Source organism: Hyperoodon ampullatus (genome assembly GCF_949752795.1).
Source record: "Hyperoodon ampullatus genome assembly, chromosome: 13".
NCBI classification, from domain to species: domain Eukaryota; kingdom Metazoa; phylum Chordata; class Mammalia; order Artiodactyla; family Ziphiidae; genus Hyperoodon; species Hyperoodon ampullatus.
This window is the reverse complement of record NC_136926.1, coordinates 74,268,354-74,285,895: the sequence shown is the minus strand read 5'-3', so window position 1 is coordinate 74,285,895 and position 17,542 is coordinate 74,268,354. Positions and strand designations below refer to the sequence as shown.

Below are 17,542 nucleotides of genomic sequence, written 5' to 3'. Positions count from 1 at the left end.
TCCGGGAAGATCCCACATGCCACGGAGCAACTAAGCCCGTACGCCACAACTACTGAAACCTGCGCACCTAGAGCCCATGCTCTGCAGCAAGAGAAGCCACCGTGATGAGAAGACCACGCAGCGCAACGAAGACCCAACGCAGCCAAAAATAAATTAAAGAAAGAAATAAATTTATTTTAAAAATTGTATAAACATTTTTAAAAATTAAAAATATATATAAAATAAAATAAATAGAGAGGACAAGGAAGACCTGCTGTGAAGGTGACATCTGAGTAAAAACCTGAAGGAGGAGAGGGAGCGAGCCACCAGGAGAGCAGAAAAGTGCGGCTGCAGAAAATGGACGGGTATTTGTAATCCCTGTTTGGGAGCTAGTTCTCACCTAAGCCAGTGGCTCATACACTTTTTTTTTTTTTTTTTTTTGCGGTACGCGGGCTTCTCACTGCTGTGGCCTCTCCCGTTACAGAGCACAGGCTCCAGACACGCAGGCTTAGTGGCCATGGCTCACGGGCCCAGCCGCTCTGCGGCACGTGGGATCTTCCCAGACCGGGGCACGAACCCGTGTCCCCTGCATCGGCAGGCGGACTCTCAACCACTGCGCCACCAGGTAAGCCCTCATACACTTTTTAATGTCACGGACTTGTAAAAAAATTTTTTTAATGAGGCACGATCAGAAGATGGCTCTGTTGTTTGGCCAACACCAAGCTCTCCAGCACCCATCAGTATGTGCCTTCCTTTTCAGCCATTCCCGGCATCCTACATAGACATGTCCTTGAATCACCTCTTTAATGACCCCTCTGACCCCCACTAACCATCTGGCTCCACTCCCCAGTCAGCGACTCCACATCCTTCCATCCTCGCCCCGATCGAGCCAGGCTTCCTTTTCCATCGTTCCACGGAGGCACCGTGGACAAGGTCGCCAGGAGACCTTCATGTTGCCAAAGGCAAAGATCACTTCTTGGCATATTCAACTCCCCCAGCGTGAGCCCCGTAGACCACACCCTTCCTTCTTGAACTGCTCTCTTCTCTTGGTTTCCTGGTCCCTGAGGTGTCTTACTTGTCCTCCCATTTCACAGGTCCCTCATTCTCAGACTCCTCTGGGGCTCCTCCCCTTTTTCCCAGCTTCTACAGATTGGGGTCCTAGGATTCAGTGCCAAGGCTCTAAATGCTTCATGTATCCCAAGGACTCCAAGATTTCCATCTCCAACCTTGACATTTCCACTGATCTCCAGACTTACACAGCGAACTGCTTACTTACCATCTCTACATGGATGTCTAAAAGGTCCCTTTATCTTAACTGGTCCAAAAAAGAAAGCTTGATTTTCCCCTCCAAACCCTGCTTCTCCAGTGTTCTCTGTCTCAATGAATACCATCACCATCTACTCAGTTACCAAAGCAAAAAGCAGAAATCATCCTCAACACTTCTCTTTTCCTCATACTTCACATCCAATCCATCAACAGGTCCTAACATTTCCACCTCTAAGACATATCTTGAACATGACCTTGTCTCTCTAGTCTAACCACCACTACTGCAGTCCAAGCCTTATCATTTTTCATCTGAAATATGGCAAAAGTCACCTGATCGACCTCCCTGCTTCTGTTCTTGACCTTCTTAGGTCTATTATTAACACAGGAGCCAGCGTGATTGTTCTTAAAATGTCAGATCATATCACTTTCCAAATTAAAGCCATCCAGCAACTCCCCAGTCCGCCAGGACCCACGTTCAAGCTCCTCAGCATTGCTGCAAGGTCCTACACAGTCCAGCCCTGCCCGTCTCTCCTGTCGTCATCTCCTCCACCTTCACCATGCTTTAGCCTTCCTTCTGCTCCTTTAACAAGGCTCTCCCTCTCTTGCCGTAGACTTTGGTACTAGGTGCTCCCTCTGCCTGAAACTGTCTCATCCTGATTTTCCCATGGCCGGCTCCTTCTTGCCATTTGGGTCTCAGATCAAATAGCCTCTCATCAGACAAGCCTTCTCTGACCTAGTCTAAACAGCTACAACCCCCTGTTCTATTTCTTTCCTGATGTTTATTACTACAGATTGATTCTTGTTTATTTATTTGTTTATTGCCAATCATGCACGCGCGCGTGCGCGCACACACACACACACACACACACACACACACACAGACATAAACGAAAGCCCCATGAGAAGCCCTTGTTTGTTTTACCCATTGATGTATCCTCAGGACCTAGAACAATGCCTGGCAAATAGGCATTCAATAGAGCTCGGTTGGATGGATGAATGCTTAGCATTTAATAAAAATAGCTGCCATCTACCAGCACCATCTCCCTACGAAGGAAGGGATATTTAACCCAAAAGAGGTAGAGGCAGGCCAGCACAGTGGCTAGAACACAGGCTCTGGAGTCAGATTGCCTGGGTTTAGATGATGGGTCCACCAGGACTATCCTCTTTAGTCTCAATTTCCTTATCTTTAAAATGGAGATTTTGTGGTCTAGCCATACAAGGAATATGACTCACCCGTTAAAAAGGAGTGAAGTACTACACTTGTGCTACAACAGAGGTGAACTTCAGAAACATCATGCTAAGGGAAAGAAGCCAGGCACAAAAGGCTACGTATCGTGTGATCCATTTATATGAAATATCTAGAACAGGTAAATCCTCAGACACAGACAGCAGATTTCTAAAAACTGGAGGTAGGGGGCACTGGGGAGAAACTGCTTAATGGGTATGAGGTTTCCTTTGGGGATGATGAACATAGACAGAAGTGGTGGTTGTACAACATTGTAAACGTACTAAATGCCACTGAACCATTCACTTTAAGTGGTTAATTTTATGTTATGTGAATTTCACTTCAACCAGAAGAAGAATGAAAAACCTGGGGATTTTATTATAACAGTTGTCCCTACTGTATAGGAACAGTATGAGGACTGAATGTGGTAATGCTGCAAAGGACTTAACACAGTGCCTTACATTTATCAAACATTTAAGAAAATCTACCTCTTAGTAGTTAATTTAAATAAATATAGCTTTATGGAATATCACATCATTTTCTTATTTCTTCACATTTCACGGTAGTGAGAACTGACAACTTGATCATGAATTTGCATCATATCATGAGTCAGAATTTGAGAACCACTGAAATAAACAATTTTGATAAATAAAATCACCTTTTGTAAAAGGCCCATTTTAGAGAGCCATCCTAAATCATTTAATAAACTGAAGATATGAAAGAGAGGAACCGGTGACAACAGTACTGTCCAGAGACGCACAGAAGCAAAGGCCAAGGTGAGTCAACGTGAGCCATTCAATTTTTCTCACTAAAGTGAGAACAACCACACATCCACATCCACTCATCCCCAAACAAACAGCCACAAGCACAACAGCAGAGAAAACACCATATTACCTGATCAGGAAAAATGTGTCAACGCCAAGATAGAATGGGCCACTCTGAGAATAAAGGTACAATGGATTTTTAAGCACTCTGGCTTTCTATTCAAGCACATTATCTGGAACAGACATAAAAAGCAATCTTTTTATCTAACAGAAGAAGATCATGTGATTTATCTTTTCAGAAGAAGCAAGAAGAACACCTTTAGCTTTCAGTTGTATTGAGAGGGTTTTATGCATCCCCGTAATTCACTTAAGAGGAGAACTTGGATTGGGAATAAGAGATGGTGAAAAACAAACAAACAAACAACAACAACAAATACTTCAATCAACTATACTCCAATATAAAATAAAAAGTTTAAAAAAGGGCTTCCCTGGTGGCGCAGTGGTTGAGAGTCCGCCTGCCGATGCAGGGGACACGGGTTCGTGCCCCGGTCCGGGAAGATCCCACATGCCACGGAGCGGCTGGGCCCGTGAGCCATGGCCGCTCGGCCTGTGCGTCCGGAGCCTGTGCTCCGCAACGGGAGAGGCCACAGCAGTGAGAGGCCCGCGTACTGCAAAAAAAAAAAAAAAAAAAAAAAAAGTTTAAAAAAAAAGAGAGAGAGATGCCTGAGGTAGCTAATCGTAACCGGAGCTTTGTGCTCCTTTGTGCCTCTACAGGGCCAGCAGCGCCCTTGGGGCTGTAGCAGCATCACCTGTTCCTCATGGTTCAGAGATCCTGGGAGGATCTTCAAACTATGCCGGGCGGGCCCCTCCCCTCAATTCTGATATGTGTGTTTGCTCCCCACTTAGAGAGTTGCACTCTGTTGATGGGAGTGCGTCAGGAGTATAGCAGCAGAAAGAAGGTCGAGAAACACTGATTTCATACTAGTGCACAGTATTTATTTATATTGGCCAATTTTTCCAGGAGAGAAGAAAAAAGTTTCTGGATTTATTAATCATGACGAGAGGGAACCCAGCTCTTTGGACGATGAAAACACAATACTCAGCTATCACTATTCACCTGGTAATCAGGTGCCTGACTTACACCCAAGAGGAGGTAAAACAACCACTGGACACTGGCCTGGAAAACTCATTTATGGGAAGTCATGGCTCTGTCTCTAAAACAGAAGGAAGGCTGCTCGAGTGGAAGGCTGCAGCCTCCCGTCCTAGGGCCCAACGTGATGCCCCTACACAAAAGCTCCTCTCTTCCTCCACGGCTCGTAAAGATTCCTCAGCATTCCACACCCAAAGACAGCCATGCGGTCATCTGACCGGCGTGCCCAGACACGATCCAGAGGAAGCTCAATACTCAGAGGCCGTTCAGGGCAGAGCACGTGCTGCCTGGCGTCTTTGTGGTCCAGAGGGCCGGCACATTCTTCTGCCAAGAAAAGCATTTCAGAGCACGGTCCATGGCTCCTAGAAATCCTGGGCAGGAGCAAAGGTGTTACTGTCCACCTTGAAAGCCAGACCAGTCCACACGCTGCCCCACAGACAAGAGGCAAAAGACACAAACCAGTGGTCCTGGCCGCCACACAGATGCTCCCTCCCTGCGACCCTGGAAAGCTCAACTCAGCTCTCCGTGGTCCCCTCTTGGTCTATCTGTGGACCTTTGGACTTTGTCTCCCCCCCCTATGAACCTTGACTTTCCCTAACAGTCTTGACCTGAGGTTGGTGACCCCACTGTCCCGTACAGAATACGCTCCCCAAGCTCAGTCCCCAAAATGCCAATGTCTGCCACCCCCCGACCCAGTCCTGTTTCACAAAGGGTTGAGGCAAGGGAGATTTAGACATCATTAAGAAATCACATGCTCCATAAGGCCAGCATGTCACTTGAAATGGCATCCCTAGTGCTTTCCCAAGAATGAATCACTTGCCAACAACATCCCTACCTGTCACGGTATGAAAACAGAGCAGCAGGTGGAGAGGAAGCTAAGGGTGCAGACCTTATAGTTAGTTGGACACTCCCGGCTCTGAATCTAGCTGTCACGTATTAGCTCTGTGACCTCTGGCAAGTGAATTAACTTCTCTGGCCTAAATTTCCACATCTGCAAAATGGGAATCAAAGTAGATCTTATAATCATGGGATTATTGTGAAAAACAAATAAGATAGTGTCACAGCTACTACCACTCACTCTTTTAAGCCCTATTGCTTTAAGAAGGGTGAATCCCTTCCACTTAATTTATTCCCTTTAATTTAAAACAAATTTGATTTGGCTCATCCTGAGAGCCAATTAAGTATCTGGAATTGTGCAACGGGACCCTCCAAAACTCAAGCCGGCTCCAAGAGACTCATTTCTTCTCCAGGACGCAGCCAGGTGCCTTAAACATCGTGGGCAGAAGAAGTCCTTGCAGAATTGAAACTTATTCACAATGGAGATCTGGCTTATAACTAAGCTCTGGAAATGTAAATCAATTTCTTAAATGCAAGAGCATAATTAACTAGCATTTTGAGGTTCCAGCTGTAAAGATGAGTTTTTCCATTGGCGTCGCTCTCAGATGTGCCTGCCTGAAGGCACGAAGCGCGCACCCTTACATTTAGAAGAATTTTCTCTCCCCAGGAACTGGCATGGTCACAGCACAACCAGCAGTGTCCTACACCTCGTATCCCGGCTCCCCTCCGGTCCCCGAGAAGCCACAAACTGCAAAGCAGGGTCACGGGACTTGGCTTTGCCCAGTTCTGCCAATTCCTTTACCTCTCTGAACCTCTTTCTGCACTTTTACTCCTTTTTTTTTTGCGGTATGCAGGCCTCTCACCTCTGTGCCCTCTCCTGTTGCGGAGCACAGGCTCTGGACGCGCAGACTCAGCAGCCATGGCTCATGGGCCCAGCCGCTCCGCGGCATGTGGGATCTTCCCGGACCAGGGCACGAACCCGTGTCCCCTGCATCGGCAGACGGACTCCCAACCACTGCACCACCAGGGAAGCCCTCTTTCTGCACTTTTAAACCAAGCACATCTTTGGCAGGGCTGTTGTGAGGATTCAAGAACAATATTTGTCCAATATCTGGCCCGATGCCTAACTTGGCAAGCAAGAGCTGAATACATTTTGGTATCATTATTATTATTTTTTTCATCTAAATTCTACTTGCGGGTGAACTTAACTAGCAGTAGCTATCAGATCATCTGAAAATAACTGGCCTATAGAGAAGACAGCCTCTCTGAGTCCCAGTTCGCTCATTTGTAAATGGAAAGTATCATAAACCACAGGAGCACAGGGAGGATCAGGTGAAACAATGCATGTGGTTACCTAAGTGGGGGTCCCTGGACCAGAAGCTTCAGCATCACCTGGGAACTTGTTAGAAATGCACAGTCCCAGGCTCCACCCCAGACCTACTGAATCAGAATCTTAGGGGACAGGGCCTGGGAATCTGTATGGTGACAAGCCCCCAGGTGATTCTAGCGCTCACCCAAGTCTGAGAAACACGGGTGTGACAGTGCTTCGAATTTCTGGATTTTCTCAGGGATCATTACTGTGAGTCCACTTTAAGCAACAGACCACAGAGTAAGAGCCCTGGGGCCGAAACCCATAGCTATTTACTTCATGAAGACGTCCTCAAACGTTCACTGGTATTTTTCTCATCTAAATAGTAAACAACAGGCTCACGTAACAGGAAACCATTCTAAGCAAATGCAAAGATTATTTGGAGTATAAAGAACTAGGAATCCGAAATACCCTATTTGGCTCTAAACATCTAGAAGACACAGTGGTCTTACGTTGATGTGACTTCCTGGTGAGTGTAAAAGTAGAGAGAAAAAAATGCTGAACCTAAGGGTCTCTCCATCTTGATTATTTCCAACATTCAGGAATGTGATATTTTACTCTGATGGTATTAAATACAAAAAAAAAAATCGTTATAGCAATGGAACACAGAAACCCCCCATTTTGAGACCACAGTTAAATGTAGCTGCTGAAAAAGTGAACACAAGCTTAGTGTCCCGATCAGGGAGAGCCTTATTTTGGGTGAAGAACCTAAAGTTTCAGGGGCTGATTACTAGAACCATACCAGGTGTGTCTGCCTGTGATCTGGTCTTAAAATGCAGGCTCGTGGGTTAGCCTTTCACCCGATGATAAGCAATGGTGAATTCTGGTGACTGTAAGCTCACCCTCCAGCTGACAATTAGAAGCATGTGGCAGGTCCCTGGAACCCAGCTGACCTCAGCACGGTCAGTCCAGTAAGAGGTCTTGACCAATTAAAGCCCCTATCCATTCCTCCCTCTCCTGGTTTAACTGGAAGAACAAGGAAAAGAGGAACGAATTGGAGGAGGTGAGGACACATTATCTCTTTGAATTCATTCAACAAATCCCATGAAATGCCCCCATTTTACACATGTGGAAACTGAGGTTCCTAGAGGTCAAACCACCTGACCAAGGGCAGAGTTAGAAACCAAGGCAGGTTTGCTAAGCATATGCTCTTTCTGCCAAGCCCACCCTGGAACCTTCTAGATGGCAGCCAGGGAGCAGAGAGAGTTCTTGAACCACATGAGGTAAGAAATAATGGAGAGGTCTGAGGCTTGGGGGAGGCCATCAAAACTGTCCTCAACATCTGACGGGGCCATAATAGAAACAAAAGAGTAAGTAGATTTATTTTCTGAGACCCCAGAGGGCAAAAACCAGGGCCCAAAAGTAGAAATTATAGGGCAGCAGGGATTGCCGCCGTGCAGAAGCCTGACAATGAAACCTCCCATCACGATGGGTTCCGAGGGCTTCCGATTTGGGAAGGAGGTTGCACAGGGACCTCTAAGCCTTCTCAGCGCTTATATTATATCATCTTTATACAAACATGCTTTTGCTGTTTTTCTCATTTTGGGGTTTTTTTGTTGATGTTGCTGCTGTTTTTGGTTTTGCCTGAAGATCCAAATAGGATCTGATAAAGTCATCACTGTGCCTTCCACACTGGATGTATTCCCTGCAGCTACTTGAGCACATATTCCTATTCTTCTGGTCCAGTCATTGAAATTTTGTTTTGTTTTTTTCCCTCTCGTTGGAGTAAAGGAAGGACAATCGCATGGACCTCAGAGGCTCTGCCAAAAATTATTCCACATCTTCTAAAATTACTTGCATGTGAGGCTATTCTTGTTTCAGAATGTGTGTGTGTGTGTGTGTGCGTGTGTATTTGCCTTGCCATATGCGCAGGTGGAAATAAAGGTAAGGCTCTTGATTTTTAACTAAAACACAACCCACTGTGACTTATCCCTCCCCAGCCTGTCACTACGCTGTGCCAGGTTGTCTATTCCCATTGTAATCCCCTCATGTTTTTTGCACACTCACTCCCCTGGCTTCAGCTTATATGTAAATCATTTACCTCAGGAATGCCAGGAAGGTTCTGTGAGTCATCTGTGTCACTGAAAATAGACATCATGCTCATGGGATGGTCCCTTGGAGGATTACCATAGTGCAACCCAATCTCTGGTCTGACCTAGACTTTGAGTTGCACAAAAACACACTGGATAATTGTATCTAAGAAAGAAAGCAGCATTTTCAGCAACCTCTCCTGAACACACTGATGGTAAACAAAGACTGAACTGTGAAGAGTAGAGACCCAACCTTCACTCCAGCTTTTAGAAGCTCTCGGGCATCACTAGACCCCAGCTCTGCAGGGATTATTTTCTAATAGTGTCGTCATCTAAGTCACCTCTCATGAGCGGTCTTGAAATAATAAATACCTACTTTTCCCTCTGCTCGGGGTTCCTGACAGTGAGGGATGGGCAAGGCAATCAGTCCACTGGATTCTCTTTCTTTGCTCACTCCTCACCTGCCTAAGTGGCCGAATGCGCTCCGTGTGTGGGCGATGCCTTGTGGTCTGACCTCCACCCGGTGGCTACCACGTAGACAGTTCCAGCCAGAGGAAGGGTGAGGCCCAGCAAGGTGAGGAACCTGCAGGGAGATGACACACATGTGACCAAGCCTGACCTCACCCCAGCACCATGGTAAGATGCAGAGAAAACAGCCCAGGGGGAAAAAACCCTCTCCAGCCCCCTACTGAAATGTAGGCAAGCGTTATCAGGTTTAAGGGTTAGGAGTGGCTTTCTAAGAAAAGATAATGAAAGAAATTACAAAGTCAAAGATGAATGGAGGGCTTCCCTGGTGGCGCAGTGGTTGAGAGTCCACCTGCCGATGCAGGGGACACTGGTTCGTGCCCCGGTCCGGGAGGATCCCACATGCCGCGGAGCGGCTGGGCCCATGAGCCATGGCCGCTGAGCCTGCGCGTCCGGAGCACAACGGGAGAGGCCACAACAGTGAGAGGCCCGCGTAAAGCAAAAAAAAAAAAAAAAAATGACATAGCCATAGGACATGACAAAAACTGGTTAGAACCAACTAGGCCCAAGGTGGCAGAAGATCTGACTTCCAGTGGACCTTGAGCCTCATTATACACTATTGTAATACATTAGCATAATCTAAGTGACACACCCACCAGCGCCATGACAGTTCCGAAGCTGACCATCAAAGATCAAAAAGTGGGCAGAGGCCCAATTCCTGGAAATCTCCACCCCTTCCCCAAAATACTTGGAATAATCTTCCCGCTCATTAGCCTATGCAATCACCCAGCCCATAAAAACTAACAACCCCATATTTCAGGGCCTCTCACCCTCTGAGATGGGCCACACTCTGTGGAGTGTATTTCTCTCTAAATAAACCCACTTCTTACCTATTACTTTGTCTTTCACTGAATTCTTTCTGAGAGGAGACGTCAAGAACCTGAGCTTCATTAAGTCCTGAGACCAGGTGCGTGATCTCAATTAAAAGACCGTGGGTTCAAATCCCAATCTGGGTTCTGGCCGGGTTTGAGTCCCGGCACTTGTATTCAAGTCTCAATCTGAGGTCCATGGTTTGAATACTAGGTTAGGGTAGGTCCTAAGTCCAGTGTGACTGGTGTCTTTACACAAAGAGGGAAATTTGGACACAGAGAGACACTCAGGGAAGAACACTACCTGATGATGGAGGTACAGATGGAAGTGATGCAATGTGGCTTACAATAGTAAGCCACCCAGTTGGTGGTACTTTGTTACAGGAATCCCAGGAAACAGAACACAGTAAGTGGTGCTAAAATACACAGATGTGAATTGTTAGGGAACTAGCCTATAACTAGGCTTGTGATCATCACACCCAAATTTTATCTAGACCCTCTGGTGCTCCACATTTTCACTATCAGGAACTCACACAAAGTCTGTTGGTTGAAATTTTATAACATCCTATGGCAGCCACACTATGCAGTTTTTTTCCTAAAAGCAATATGTTCTGACCTGCCCAGAATATTCCTTCTCTCTGCTATACCAGGCTCATTTCTTCTTGGCTTCTCTGCCACAGTCTTCTCCTCATGTTGACTCCTACCCTCGTGATCTAGATGAAAAAAATCCGCACAAGCAGCTACTGCTGAGCTGGTTGCCTCCACATCTGTAATGGAAATATTGGCAACCCATCAAAAAGCTTTAAGGAACAGCTGACAAATCCTTTCTCCTGAGCACAGATGCTCCCATTTCTATCTGCTGCCTCTGTGTAGAAGCTGGATAAACACCTTGGCAGTGAGGACTAAATTCCACTAATTTATTCACCCAAGTCAACACTGCTCACCTTAATCAGGGCCCTTTATTTTTCTAGTTCCTCAGAGGGAATCATCAAAATATCTTTGTATTGATAATAATTTCCAACCTTCCATTTTATTCTAATATCAGCTCTAGCTAATAAGCTTAGCATTAGGCAGAAAAACTAGACTAACAGATGAATCTCTTAAATAATAATGACCATTAACTCATTAGGGAGTCATTTATTCACTTGCTATGCTAATATAATAACTGCAAGTTTTTCTTTGTTTCTAGGATATTTATGGCTTATCCAAGAAGAACTGAAATTTAAATTTGATATATAACAACTGGTTTTCTTTTGTTGTTGTTGTTGTTGTTGTTTTCTTTTTAATACCACCTGAAATATTTGGTTTAGATAGAGAGGTAATGTACCTGAAGCTGTTGGGATAATCATAAATTCAGAGGACAATTTAAGGTTATTGAAAACTAACTGTGGGCTTCCCTGGTGGCACAGAGGTTAAGAATCCGCCTGCCAATGCAGGGGACACGGGTTCGAGCCCTGGGCCAGGAAGATCCCACATGCGGTGGAGCAACTAAGCCTGAGCACCACAACTACTGAGCCCACGTGCTGCAACTACTGAGCCCACACGCCACAACTACTGAAGCCCGCACGCCTAGAGCCCGTGCTCTGCAACAAGAGAAGCCACCGCAATGAGAAGCCCGCGCACCGCAACAAAGAGTAGCCCCCATTAGCCGCATCTAGAGAAAGCCCGCACACAGCAACAAAGACCCAGTGCAGCCAAAAACAAATAAATAAATAAAAATTAATTTAAAAAAAAAAGAAAACTAACTGCAATATCAACACTTAAAAGAGGCTTTTAATACCGTGTGTGATATTGTGATATAATAAGAAATATATATTAGGTCTTCATCCCCAGTTCCTGGTACAGAACTCCTAAAGCCTTGGAATTTCCTAAGTGATGGGCTGAGAGGGGCATCTGTTGTTGTTCGTTATAAGCCCCTTTCAACCACACTTGAGTTTAAGCTAATAAGGTGACTCTTGGAGGAGAGGGGCTGGTTGTCAGAGGAACCAACCATGTGATTAGAGGGTTGGGAGTTTCAGACCCATCCCCAACCTCTGGGGAGAAGAGAGGGGCTGGGGATTGAGTTACTCACCAATGGGCGGGGATTTAATCAATCATGCCTCCATAATGGACCCTTCATAAAAACCCTAAACAAAGGGGTTCAGAGAGCTTCCAGGCTGATGAACACACTGGGGTGCTGGGAGGGTGGTGCACACTGAGAGGGCGTGGAATCTCTGTGCCCCTTTCCACATACCTTGCCCTCTGCATCTCTTCCACTGGGCTATTCCTGAGTTTTATTCGTTATAATAAGCCAGTAATAGTAAGTCATGTGTTTGCCTGAGTTCTGTGAGCCATTACAGCAAATTATCAAACCCGAGGAGAGGATCCTGGGAAAAAATCAGAGTCATGGGAACCCCTGATTGGTAGCCAAGTTGGACAGAAGTAGTGGGTAACCTCAGGACCCACTACTTACACAATTGGTGTCTGGAGTGGGGAGCAGTCATGTGAAACTGGCCCTGAATCTGTGGGGTCAGCACCACCTCCAGATACTTAGTGTCACAATTCATAATGTGAGGAGGAAACCCACACATTTGGTGTTGGAAGTTTCTGTATGTAGAGAAACAATGTCTTCCTTTTAATGTGTCACATTAGTTCTTATTTGGATGGATGACAAGAATAAGTACAAAAGACACTCGCAGTAAAAATTTTAGGCTTTAAAGCTCTTCCTTTGAAAATTTTGAAAGTCTTCGAGGAAATCTAACCAGTTTCCATGTGGACTAAAATGTTTTCATTCCACTTGGCTAAAGTCAGAAGGGGACTGTAAGCCTGTAGAGAGTTAGGGCCAGACTGAACAGCATGGTCCACCCCTCTCTGTACAGAGGAAGAGGCTGGAGCAGGCAGAGATTAAGTGATTTGCCCAGGATCACACAGCTGGGAGGTGAAAACCAGGATCAAACGCTGGCCTCTTAGCATTAATCCATCACAACACATTGGCTTCACACGATCCCAGTTTAGAACGTCTTTCCGGATTTGGCACCTGACTGATTTCCACACATGGGCCACAGCAGAGAACCCTCACAATATGGAAACTAGATACCATCCAGCTCCTTCCTTCAGACCTAACCAGGCAGCTGAGGCTGATTAAGGCAGTGAGGGAAGATTAAGTTTAAAATGTTATTACATGGGCTTCCCTGGTGGCGTAGTGGTTGAGAGTCCACCCCCCGATGCAGGGGACGCGGGTTCGTGCCCCGGTCCGGGAAGATCCCACATGCGGAGCGGCTGGGCCCGTGAGCCATGGCCGCTGCGCCTGCGCGTCCGGAGCCTGTGCTCCGCGGTGGGAGGGGCCACAGCAGTGAGAGGCCCGCGTACCGCAAAAAAAAAAAAAAAAAGAAGTACCCACCTGGGCTTTCCTGGTGGCGCAGTGGTTGAGAGTCCGCCTGCCGATGCAGGGGACGCGGGTTCGTGCCCCGGTCCGGGAAGATCCCACATGCCGCCGAGCGGCTGGGCCCGTGAGCCATGGCCGCTGGGCCTGCGCGTCCGGAGCCTGTGCTCCGCGGTGGGAGAAACCACAACAGTGAGAAGCCCGCGTACCGCAAAAAAAAAAAAAAAAAAAAGGTTATTACATAAAGATTCAGCTCCTACCTTCTCTTTAATATCTTTCTCCTCCTCTCCACCTCCACTCCCAAGACCCCCAAACTCCATTAGTCTCGTTTTACTGGATTTAGCAGGATGAAAGTTTGGTTCAATCCCAAGAGAATGGCCAAGAGGCTCCAAGGGGCTGGGTTTTTTCAAACTTGATGCTGAGACAACAGGTTCACTGGGTATTCTATTGGACCTACCCAGCCGAGACATCTCAGTCCCATCTTCTTCAGCACAAGAATTGGGGACACACACGCCCACGCTGTAGTCAGCTCCATCCTGGGAACACAATGCCACAATGTTCTTTAATGTTAGTATACATAGAATATATGCACGATCGTTCCTAAGTAAGGCTGCTGCTGTACTACCCATGAATCCAGCAGATTGGGAGAAGGAAAAAAGAAATTATTGAAAGAAGAAAACTTTGCTGACTTCTTTGGAGATGGCTTTTCCATTACAGAGTATTTCAAGTCAACTTACAGAACATCAGATGTACCCATATTTAAATAAAAATATGCTCCAAGGGTTAACATAGCTGCTTATTTAGAAAGCAGCCTCGGGATTTCCCTGGCAGTCCAGTGGTCAAGACTCTGTGCTCCCAAAGCAGGCGGCACAGGTTCGATCCCTGGTTGGGGAACTAAGATCTCTCATGCCCCACGGTGTGGCCAAAACATTTTAAAAATTAAAAGGAAAAAAAAAGTAGCCTCTAGTGTGGGGTAATCTGCCCCAGTGCATCTCTCTCCTATATTACAGGTCATTAAGAGTTAACAACTCATACAATTTTCAACAAATTTGCCAAGTTGTCGTTTCTTTGTAGCAGGACACAATGTACCAAGTAAAGATTTTATTAATAAAACAAGCCAATAATTAGAATGCCGGTCCCAACAAAGCAAAGATCAAATTATAAATAAAAATTGCTGGGATGCTTCTTCTGAGCATATAATTTACATGATTGTGTAGGTTTTACCTTCTGCTCTGATATCAAAATCATTAGTCTGCTTTGAAAATAGGATATGAACCCTCAAGCAATCACTGTCAAATTCTCAGCATGACAGATGGAGCTGGGTGATAATCTCCCTATCTGCATTGGTTAACAATTGTAAGACCATTTTATAGCAGTAACCTCAAAGAGCTTGGTTTTCTTATTTTTATTTTATACAACTGTTATTAGCCAACCAGTAATGTATTTTCTCTTAGTGTTGTGTGCCAGGCATGAAGTATATCTTTGTATTTAATAGGAGGCTGTGCTGTTCCTAGCTTTTTCCCCCCAAGAAGTAAAAGAATTAACATGCTTTGAAGATAGTGAGCCCTGTGACCTCAGTCAACCTATTTAGTGATGTATTTGTAAAAGTTCCAACCCATCTGCTAGGATAACCTCAGATTCACGTCTCAGAGCTCTGTTTCTGGGAAAGGATTATGGGTAATGTGAAGTCCATCTTCTTTGGTATTCCAAACACTGATGGTGAGTCAGGAGTTAATGCTCAGGAATATTGGCTGGAACTTGACCTTGGATTCCCCACAAAGGTCATCCGGAGGTCTTGTCCCATGCAATGTGGTAGGAGGAACATCTGAAGACCTGTTTGGTTTGTGGACAGCTACCTCCTATAATGTCCCATACTCAGGACATGCAAGCAAGTTTCCACCAACTGTTTAAAATTTAACTTTTTGCAAAACATCTTAATAGTTTGTTTTTTTTTCCCCGAAGATAAGCAACCAGTGGAGTTGTATCAGGTTTCATATCATGAGTCCAATGTTCATCAGTCTTTTAAGAGTGTGTGTGTAGATACCACGCTCACATGCAGGACGTGAAGCTTGCAGTACTGCCCTTGGAAACGCCCCGATGGAGCGTGGGTGGAGAGACACTCACTGGAAGATGCCAGCCTGTCCACATTGCCATTCAAAATATCGCTTCCGGGCTTCCCTGGTGGCGCAGTGGTTGAGAATCCGCCTGCCGATTCAGGGCACACGGGTTCGTGCCCCGGTCCGGGAAGATCCCACGTGCCGCGGAGCAGCTGGGCCCGTGAGCCATGGCCGCTGAGCCTGCGCGTCTGGAGCCTGTGCTCCGCAACGGGAGAGGCCACAGCAGTGAGAGGCCCGCATAACTCAAAAAATATATATATATATTGCTTCCCAGTTTCCCGAAAGAGTCATACACTGAATTTCAAAGCAAAAGAAGTGGGCAAATTTAGCTTCCTTGTGTCGCTTTCAAATGAATTTATCAGCATTCAGCTCCACCTTCTAAACCTCTAAAATTTAAATGATCAAAAAAAGAAGAGACATGTATTCAGATGGCACTCTTGGGCCTGCATTCTGCACCCACAGCCCATCTCTTCACTGAGGAGAACCATGATGTACGTTCTCACACATGACCTACGTTCTCACACGTGACCTGTTGCTGAAAAAATGAAGAGTTTGAAATCTTTTTAAAAATAAATGCTTTGGGGGAGTAAAAAAGATGTAACTAAAATTTCGTAGCTTTTCTTTCTCCTCCATACAGCCAGGAGAAAATACTCATATCTTAACATTTTTTAATCCAATTTTGTAGGACCTTATTTTGGAGAGAGGTTTTTGATTGTTTGTTTGTTTGTTTTTTAATCTTGGGAGTAAAAGCGTGCAGTAATCAAGTTCCACGGTTAACGCCTCTCTAGCCCTGGTCCTGTAAAGCTCTTATTTTGTTTGTTCGTGCTCGTATATGTCCTGTTCCCCTTCATTTTAAATAATTCATTTCCTTTCCTCTTTCTTCATCTCTCTCTTTCTCTTTCCTTTCCCCCAATTCCCTCCACCCCCATGTTTGATAGATATCATCTCATTTATAGGTGTTTTTATTTTATGTATTTGTAATTTATATGAATGGCCTTGTGCTTCAGATCTCCTGTTTCCACATATGTAACTCAGAGCTACATTTGTATTATTTATGGTGTTACTGTGCTCATCTAGTCCAGAGCTTCTGATTTCTGTATAATAACTCATCATCATCTTAGACTTAGCTATTCCCCAGGTGATGGACACATAGATGGCCTCTAACACACAAAAACACACAGGGACAAACTCCTCATACGTGTCCCTGTATAAACCTACGTGAGGCTTTAGCTCAGATATACACACCTGTGAGTGGGCTTGCTGGATCAGAAGGTATACAAATACTGTGTAAATCCCACCGGATTGTGTTCCAGAGTGACTGCCCCAATCTACATCCCCAGGGATGTTGATTCCTATCTCTTCTTTGCATTGTCCAGCTTTCCCATTTTTGGTGGTTAATGGATATAAAATGATATCCAATTGTTTGGATTTTTGTCTATCAAATTACAAATAAGTCAGGATATTTTTGTTTAAAATAGCTAAGCCATTTAAATTTTCTCTTCTGTAAATTACCTGTCTGTACTCTTTGCCTACTTCTTAATGAATTTTCTTTTCTTGATTTGCAAGAGCTCCTTATTATTCTATCTATTGGTCCTAGTCTACCTGAGTTATCGAAAATACTTACTCTCTGTCAGTTATCTGTCAGTTCTTTATCTATTGGTTTCCTTATTGGATAGAAACCTGTTCTTTTGAGCCTGTAATTTTTGTTCTAGTCTTGAACAATCTCTGTTCTAGTCAAGACTGACTACATAATTTGCAGGGCTAATACAGAATGAAAATGCAGGGCCTCTTGTTTAAAAATTAATTAAGCATTTCAAGATGGTGACACCAAATCACGCTAAAGGAAGCATGGGGCCCTTTTATGTGTGGGGCGCAGTGTGACTGCAAAGGTCACATGCCTACGAAGCCAGTCTGATTCTAATACCAGAACCATATGGTTTTTATTATTACGGATTTGAGGTATATTAAGTATTCAGCCTTTAGTCATCTTTTCAAAGTTGAGCCAGTTAATATTTGTGGACTGTTAATCATTCAAATTTCAGAAAATTCATATCCAGAAACTTTCAGAAAATTCATATTCAGAAAATTTCAGAAAATTTTTAGAAATTGC

At 45.0% G+C, this 17,542-nt stretch overlaps 1 pseudogene across 1 annotated transcript in view; it reads right to left on the bottom strand.

Annotated features, from left to right (window-relative positions):
* LOC307062487 (O-acyltransferase like protein-like) overlaps window positions 1-17,542 on the bottom strand; it is a 59,221-nt pseudogene that overhangs the window by 27,921 nt on the left and 13,758 nt on the right. Inside the window, exons 2-8 of the transcript in view lie at window positions 15,369-15,520; window positions 13,773-13,851; window positions 9,742-9,763; window positions 9,122-9,203; window positions 8,997-9,081; window positions 4,576-4,755; window positions 3,365-3,467 (exon numbers count right to left, since the gene is read on the bottom strand). The product of the transcript in view is annotated as an O-acyltransferase like protein-like (transcript). The remainder of the gene's footprint in view (window positions 1-3,364; window positions 3,468-4,575; window positions 4,756-8,996; window positions 9,082-9,121; window positions 9,204-9,741; window positions 9,764-13,772; window positions 13,852-15,368; window positions 15,521-17,542) is intronic.